Genomic DNA, 9,018 nt, shown 5'->3' on the forward strand with positions numbered 1-9,018 from the left:
CAGCAACAGCATCACTGGTGAAGAAGCATCTAAAAAGGATTTGGAAGAGGTCACTGCCACCATCCTGATGGAGTAGACTGTTGCATAATAGAATAGGCTACAAGCTGCTACTTTTAATACTTAAAGTATATTTAAAAGAAAATATTTAGTCAAGTAGAAAAGTAGATGTCGTACATTTTTGTTATTTCTACTTTCACATGAGAAAAATATTCAAGTACTCTCTACATGGCTGCTCTAAACTATGTGTATCTGCTCCAGTGAAATAAACTTAAGATAGAATTGTATCGCTGAAAAAATAAAAATGTTAAATATTAAATTCTGCTCAAGTCATATATTGATATGGATCTTCACAAAACTGTATACGCTCATAAATAAAAGCCCGGCTCTGGTTGTTTTTGAAATCGAGATCAGCATATTAAATGAACATAAATGATTAAAAATGCCCAATGTTCCCATGCTGAGTTTGATGTGGGATGTTAAGTGGGCCTAGTTTTTCCATAATTCTACAGGTGAGGCTGAAAACAACCTCCTTGTCAGAGGGAACTTGAACTATCTTGAACTAAAAGCAATTGTTTTAAAGAAGAAAATGCATTTGATGGTGGGTACAAGGGGGTCCAATCTTGTTTGAGTGAGTGGGATGACTTTTAGTTTAATTATAGCAATTACTAAAGCCAAATAGCCGAACAATTCCCTTCCTCTGCTATTATGTTAATAAAAAGGTAGCAATTTAAGCTTTAATTTTGAAAATAGGTCACTGCTATATGAAGAAAATGACTGCTATTATCAAAGGAAAAGCCATCACACTGTAATGGCAGCTCTCTTATACTTTTCTCTGTGCCATTTAAAATCCCCAGAAAATTTCTGCAAATAGATGAATGCAAGACATCAGCAGCTGCATTAATATTTCTCAACAATTTGTCCTGTTAGCAGTTACAGTAGATTAGAGACTAGCTGGGAGCAGATGAGGGTGTTTTGCTGCACAAATCCATATTTTGTTGAAATGAAAAAGTGGGGAAACTTAAAACTCTCCTTTAGTCTGTGAATTATCACAAGCAGAAGAAAAACACATAATTGGCAGTTGGGTAGTAAGCGACTGAAGGAGCTTACATACATTATTTACCTTGAAATTTGAACTTGTGAATTTACAGTATTTTTCTATTTTTGAGACTCTTATGAAAAATAATGATTTTAATTTGCACTTTTCTAGACTTAAGTGCTTAACAGTGCAGACATTCAACCATTAACATATACATTTACACAGCCCTTCACTGTGTAACACTTTGGTGTTAGGCTTCAGTGTCTTGCCTAAGGACACTTTTGCATGTGGACTGGACAAACCAGAAATAGAGCCAGCCACCCCTCTATAAATGAACGACCCGCTCTACCTCCTAAGCCACAACCATCCTCATTGTTCTTTAAATGTTCAAGTTATGCTCTCTATCTTTTACTGTTGATGCTTTGATTCTTTCAGATACAACAGTGATTTCTGGTCCATTGAAGCAGCAACACATGGATGCATAACATGTTTAGGAAAAACTGTATGAACTAACTCAATGGTAGAGGGACACACTAAGACATTAGAAGAATTAGCAGACTATATGAAAACCATATGCATACCTTATCTAAACTGTATACATCATCATGATGTAATTTATACTAAATGATGACGAATGAGTGGTACATCTTTTTGATATATATAAGCTTTAGGTCATGTCTATAGTCCTGTAGGACACAGAGATACCTTAAGAAATGCACTTTTCATTCCTTCTTCATGACTCTGATTTTATTATGTGAAAAATGTTTTGATCAATGTAAGCTTGTAATAGTGTCTCTTGCTCCAAAAGTTATCATCTGCAGATATCCTCCCAGTTAATAGTTCCATCAAGTTTGGTAAATATCCGTCCATGCATTTTTGAGTTGGTTTTTGCACACGCTCACACATCTGCACACACACACACACACACTCACACAGGGGTGAAAACAATACCCTGCTTCCGGCTACACCAGGCTGCAGGGTAATGAGAAGAGGACAGTATAGATTTCCCCTGGGCTGGGTACCTGTGCTGTGTTCAACTGTATACCGCACAGCTGGAAGGTTTTTACAGTTAAACAGCAGCAGAAAGTGTTGAGATTAATACTGCAGGGGAGTAATGGACTTTCATTACAGCTGTGAGGAAGCTTAACCAAGGGGAGCTTATGAGGAAACAGTGAGGCTGCTGTCTGTGAAATGAACGAAACAGAAACAGGAGGAGTGTAACTGATGTTACAACAGTGCCGCATGCTCAACAAAGTGAGTCCTTTAAATGTCACAGTCGCTCGCTCCCTCGCTTCCTGTCCCAAGTGCATGGCCGCACACGCTCAGTTGACCGTGCTGTCATTACAGCTCAGTCAAGAGCAGCCGCCGTCACACCGTCGATCTGCTCACAGGCAGAACGCAAACACCGCAGAATGTGTTATGAGTCAGCTGAGAAATCACCTGCAGAGAATGGGAAATTAAAACGCAGTTTGTCATGAACATCGCTGGGCTTTAATGTTCTGTTCAGTGCCGTCTGAACGGAAATATGGTGCATGTGATGAAGTTAAATACGTGTAATGGGAAAATAAAAAACACAGGTATGCAGCCTTAACAGCGTCAACCTTGGTTAACGATCTGGCATAGCGCCGCAGCATATTCTCATTAAGCAGACAGTTTATCCATTATGCAGGAAAGTAAGGCTGTGATGGAACATGTCAGCAAGGACAGTACATATCACAGTGTAGTTACACGAGCGTGGGCAAGTAGCCAGAACCACTCCTGTGGACAAGAGGTGCAAATACAGTCCTGAAGAATTTTTGAAAAACTCTATTCTAGGTTTGTAGAAAATCACAGATCCAGGACGACAGTAACTTTGATAATGAAAAAATATCACTTGAACAAACATCGGTGTGATAAGAACGAGCTAAAATGACATTAACCATTTATATGACGCATACCTTGAATTTTTCTTTTGCTCTATCCGCTAAAATGGAGTAGGCAGTGTTTATGACCTATACTGCAACTAGACACCAGAGAGCGATCGAGACACTTTACCTTTAGGGGGCTTGAATGTCGCCTATAGACAAACTAACTAAGTAATATGGTTTATTAAATGTGTATTGAATGCAGAGAAGAAAGTACAAAGTATTTATCATATAATCAGTTTCCTGAACTCATAACTAAGACATGACATGTGGATAAATATGAAGTCTTTTCAGAAGTACAAGTAATCCTGTGCATCCCAGCAGGAGGAGCTTAATGAAAGGAGTCGATGATGACAGTGTGACTGGCTCAATGCAAAACTACAAATGCTCAGTGGGACTGAGCCAAATCTGTGCTTTTTTATTGTTTTGCAGATGATGGGATGTTTAACAGAAACTCAGAGTTTCTTGTCAAAATTTTGACATTTCTTACATCCCCAACGGTTTCTGTCTTTAAGTTAAAGTGCCGTCGGCACTGGCAATCTCCCCCCGCTGTAATAAAAATGTTCCCAGCTGCAACTCCAGCGCTGCGTTGTGTTATCGTTTGTGTGAATGTTCTGAAATGTTCAACCTGTGCTGCATTTTGTCTTTATTTTCTTGTTTCATTCCCTCCTTAAATAGTTCAACAGTAGAATAGGTATCAATGTATTATCACAGGTGCAGATAACAGCACAGGAAGGAGCCAAGCGCAGAGAGAGTGAAGCAGTGAAGCAGTCTTTCACTTTGAAAATAAACTAACAGGCAGATGGGTTTATAGGCAGGCAGGTTTAGGAAGGAACATGACGAGAACAAACTGACCAGGAGATGATGACCATGGCAGCTTTAAATGTTGGCCTGGAGGCTGGAAACAGAAGTGTGAGTGGCTGATTGACGATAAGAAACAGGCGAGCTAGTAGCATAGAGAGAGAGGTGAGCGCAGCCAACCGGAGATCAGGTCGGTAGCAAGAACAACAGACTGAGGGTTCAGGCAGGTCAGGTCAGGTAGGTGTCAGCTGGGCCGCAAACTAGGGACCAGGAGCAGACTAGATGTCGGCCAACTCAGGAACAGACGAAACGCCAGCCGAAACAGCCGAGTCAGGGTCCAGCTCGGGGACCAGCTCGGCGTTGATGATGGCGTCGGGCAGCTGAGGTTCTAGGTCACTGGGCAGCTGAGGCTCTGGTCGCTGGGTGGGCAGCGGAAAGAAACATATCTCCTTGCAAAAGCAAGGCAGGTTCCAAAGAAAGAGATTTGAAGAGGATTTCCATGGAAAGAATGTGTGGTGGGTCCATAAACTAAATAAAAACCCATGCCTATGGATGTTTTTTATTCAAAATGTAGTCTTCTGAATTATAATGCACACACATTTTATTTCATTTCTTTCAAATTGTATTTATTTTGGGGAGCTACACGATAAGCCTGTTGTGTTTTTTGGTCATCATTCCACATCTTTTGTTAAAAGTGTCTTCATTTGCTCTGTTACAATGAAGGAGTAGAGCAGCACTCCATTAATCCATTAAATTTTGGCACTGAATTAATGAAGTGCTGTGGGGATTCAGCACCAAGCTTCAAGGCGCATTGTGAGTGGAGTGCATTGTATCTTTACTTGTTCTCTGTATAAGGTTTTCTCTGAATGGTGAATAGGTTTTGTACTGTAATTTTTAATGTATACATCAGCAGAACATGCAATTATGTAATTTTCAAGTAATGGCATGTCTTTGACATTATTTTCTCATTGATTTTACCAAAAGTATAAACTATGTTTTTTCTAAATATTATGATGGTAAAGTGTTTATTAGGGTAATTTAATTTATATGAACTGCAGTAAAATAGTATTTAGTTATCTAAAAAATACCTTTTACCATATAAGCACAAAAACTGAAGAACTGATTGTGATGTTATTTCTTCTACAAACGTTTTATTACAAACAGAACAAAAGCAATAATTCCACATGACTTTGGAAACAAACTCACCACACAGCCAGTCACATTTAAAGGATGTCAATCAAAATGTCACACCCCCATGTCTCTTTAAAGAATCACATCATGAGTTCAAACTTCCTAATTCTGTCAATTTTTGCCCTTTTTTTATTTTCTTGAACTTGTGAGTTGGTGGTAAACAAAAAGGCGTCACTTTTCATTTCACGGGGGCATGTGAGGTGAATCTGTGTTTTATAGCAGCACAGTGGTCAGACCAGGGTCAGACTGATGTAGGAGGCACGAGCCAATACACGACTGAACTAAACCAAAAACAAGGTCAGCACAAGCAGCTGTTAAGTTTGACCCCCATCATGTCAATGAAATGGAAGTACACAGACACACCAACACACTAACACATAGCCATAACATTGAGGTTTAAGTTTAAGATATCAGTTAATAGATTCCAGCTGAATAGCCAGAGGGACCTACAGAGACAATCCCGGTTGCATTGCGCGTGTTTACTGTCCTCATTTAGATTCAGAGGGAGCAGACAAAAGACAAGCATCAGAATCAATTGTAGGTCCTGCTCTGATTCCAGATCCTCAGGCAATGATGCCAGCATATGTGCATTGACTTCTAAAACAAAGATGTGGGTCTCCATTTTTTCTCAGCTGAGGACGCATGACAAATGACCATGAGGAAATGTGGCAGGTTAGTTTTTTTTTACCTTATTCTAGCTTTATTATCGTAATGTAATTTTTTACTTCTTTTATGTATTTGTACTTTTATGTCCTTTATTTGTGAAGCACTTTGTTACCATATTTGGAAGTGGTATATAAATAAATCCAATTATTTCAACAAAGAATGATCATTTTAATGGATGAAGCTGAAAACCTTTCATGGGCTCCATGGTGATGTGCTGTCGACCCCCTTTTTTAGACACTGCCCTAAAATATCTGGTGTGTGCACACGGGTGCTGACCATGCTTGCATGTGTGAATGTACCTGTATGAGCATGATCCATCCTCACATCTCTATCTAGTCGTACCTTTTTACATCCTTCTGAACACTCCCCTGTTGTAAGCTGCACCACTGGAGGAATAATCTAGTTATCAAGTGGGATTCACATTTGGATGAAACATGACAGGTTACCTTTGAGGATTCCTCGGATCAAATGCTTGAAAGAAAATGGTGTTCATTTTGTTTTAACATTAAGGCTGAATAATGCGGCCGACCAGGACAGACTCTGTCCATCAGCACCTGCAGACGTGTTCTTGTCTTCTCCTCTCTCAGGTCGGACATTCATCCCTCCACAGGAGCCCACACCCATCACTTCTTTTTAATCATGAAGTATTCCTTGAGCACTCTATAGTAGATCTGTCTTTACTGCAGTCATTGCTGCGGTACAGAACTTCTCTTGAAAGCAGTCTAATTGGATGCCCTACCTGAAAGAGACTCTTGATTTACCATGAATCCGGTGAGAAAAATATGTTTCCTTAATGAGTTGCTTTCATGTTCTGCACGTTCCAGTAAGAATTTTTAAAAAAGAAGATTTGCTTTGAGAAATGACAGGGGAGGTATATACACTGACCTATTTTAATGCCCCCAGGGTCAAGTTAAACAGCAATTTGAAGTTGTCTTTCAGTATGAATTCTATGAAATTGATTTCCTCAAAAGCAGCTGGGCTGACAAAGTTGCTGCAGCACTCAGGTCCACTCTGTGAAGAGCTCTGTTTTTCTTCCATGCACATAGAAATAGGGAAAAAGCATCATTCACTTCATGAGAAATAAGATTGGATGTTATGGAATAATTTATTCTAAAAATATGTTGCCTCACTTTTCGGACACCAGTGTATTGTATACACTGCAACCGTATATACAAACTGCAGTATTTCTTATGTTCAGCATTTATTGCAGGATCCTTTTTCATACATAATTTATTTGGATATCTTCACTTATGTTTGCTGTTGTTTTTCCAGTTTTATATCTGTGACTGTGTCAAAGTTGGTTTCTGTTTTATTAAATTGAATTCTCAGCTATTCTCTGCTGACAGTCATTGCTCTCTGTGTATTAAAGCACCCTCATTATGCAAAATGACTGCAGGCAGCCATACATGCAAACCTTGTTGCAAAGAGGCAGCAGCACTTTGACAGTTGTGCAGCACAGACTTATTTCCTCCAGCTGATGTTTCGGCAGGAGCGTGCCGTCTTCACAAGTTAAAGAACAAAACAAGTCACATGAAATATGTTAAGTTCGACATCATGGTGACACAATACCAAACGTGGCGTCGCAGATCAGTCACGGTTTGTCTATGCTTGGGAAAACCTACCTGGTAAAGTAAGAGTTGACCTGCGTTGTCATGGTTGTGATAAAAAACACACGGTTAAGGCTGAAACAACATTAGCTTTGAGTTAAATTCTCCTGTTCTTCACTTTGGCCACTTCAGACTCACCCACTTTGTTCCTCTATTTACTACCTCAGCTGACCTTCTCCTTTCCTCTCATTATAAAATGGCCACCACAAGTTCCCTGACATTAAAATGTAACCAAGGGTCATAATGAGCCACTTGTGCAGAAGAAATATCTTGTTTTTTGCACATGAGGACAGTGTCATCTTTTAGAACTAAAGATGAAGGATAGTAAACAGTGAAAGCCTGGCTAAGTATCCCACAGAGCAATGCAAAAGGTTAATGTACTGAGGGACAGATATCAATTGTAAGTGGAATAGACGTCAGAGGGTTACACACCTCCGCCAAGGCCCAACAGCCTCCTGAGGAAACCACATTTGAATCCAAATATCCAATGAATATGAGTCTATAGCTGATTAGTTTGATTAAAATCAATGAATTATTCCCTGAAAAATCAAGGAAAATGTTGAAAAACACCCTAAGAGAAAAAAAAAAAACTTGATTCGCCCCCTTATCTGGATTTGCACCAAAATTTAATGGGTTCCTACTTAGATCATGCCCAAGCCCTTTGCAAAGCTTTATGGAAATTGGTTGAGTACCTTTTTTGGAAATCTAAAACAAATGCAAACAAACACAACCTCCATGGTGGATGTGATAAACAGCAAAAAAAAATAACAAATGTGGTCTTCTCAGACATGTTTTCTCTTTTCAATAACAAGCAATATAGACAGTATAAAAGGTTAATATTTGTTCTTTACACACACACACACAGCAGGAGGAAGACAGGGTGAAGGTACACAACAAGCTTTTTCTTTCATTTTTACCATGCTTATTTGTTTTCACCCACAATTCCCTCACTTTTATTACCTTGGGGTCCAGTGAGCAGCACACATGTAATATAAATGTGTAGGGGGGTACACAGTGTGCACTCAGTGAAAACATCTTTGTTTAGGTGTTCTTCACACAAAATGATCCAAGGCTGAGTCCAACAGACCCAAACAGAGGAGGAATATTACAGACGTATAGAGTTTGACCTCAGGGATTTCACAATAAAATATCAAAGAAACTTAGGGACAAGAAAGGATGAAGTATAAGATAAATTAAAATGCATTTGATAATGACTTATTAAAGACAAATTTAAATTAAGTTCGATGTAAAACAAATCCTATTTTTAAAGGCTCAACATAAATTTACTGTTTATCTTTCAGCAATATTATAACCACCATCATGTTGACATGTTTTAATAGTTGATTTTAACTGGAGGGGGATTTTGCAGGCAGTTGTGCTTCAGGATGTAGAGCGAGTTGTCCCCTATCAACAAGGTCGGCAGTTCGATCCCATTCTCCATGGGTGAGATACTGAACCCCAAATTGCCTATGGCAGCTAATGGGTGATTGAAGGGCGATGGAAAAAGTGCTACACATATATATATATATATATATATATATTTATATATGTATATGTTGTTGAGAGCCTCCTGTGTGTTTTAATTAATCAATGACACACTCAATTGGTCACATTAAGCGTGGGGCTATTTACTACAGAAATGAGTATCTGCTCTCTTCATCTGCTCTGCACTCCATCTATTGATTTGTTGTCAGCATCTTTCTCTCTTTCCAAACAGTCTGTTTTTTACTTGTCATTAGCACATACTGCCTCCCTTCCCTTTTATTGGCTGATCTTTAGTTTGCCTGTGAAGGATCTGCACGATGGACCTTTT

This window comes from Paralichthys olivaceus, chromosome 19 (assembly GCF_024713975.1).
Source record: "Paralichthys olivaceus isolate ysfri-2021 chromosome 19, ASM2471397v2, whole genome shotgun sequence".
Taxonomy (NCBI): Eukaryota; Metazoa; Chordata; class Actinopteri; order Pleuronectiformes; family Paralichthyidae; genus Paralichthys; species Paralichthys olivaceus.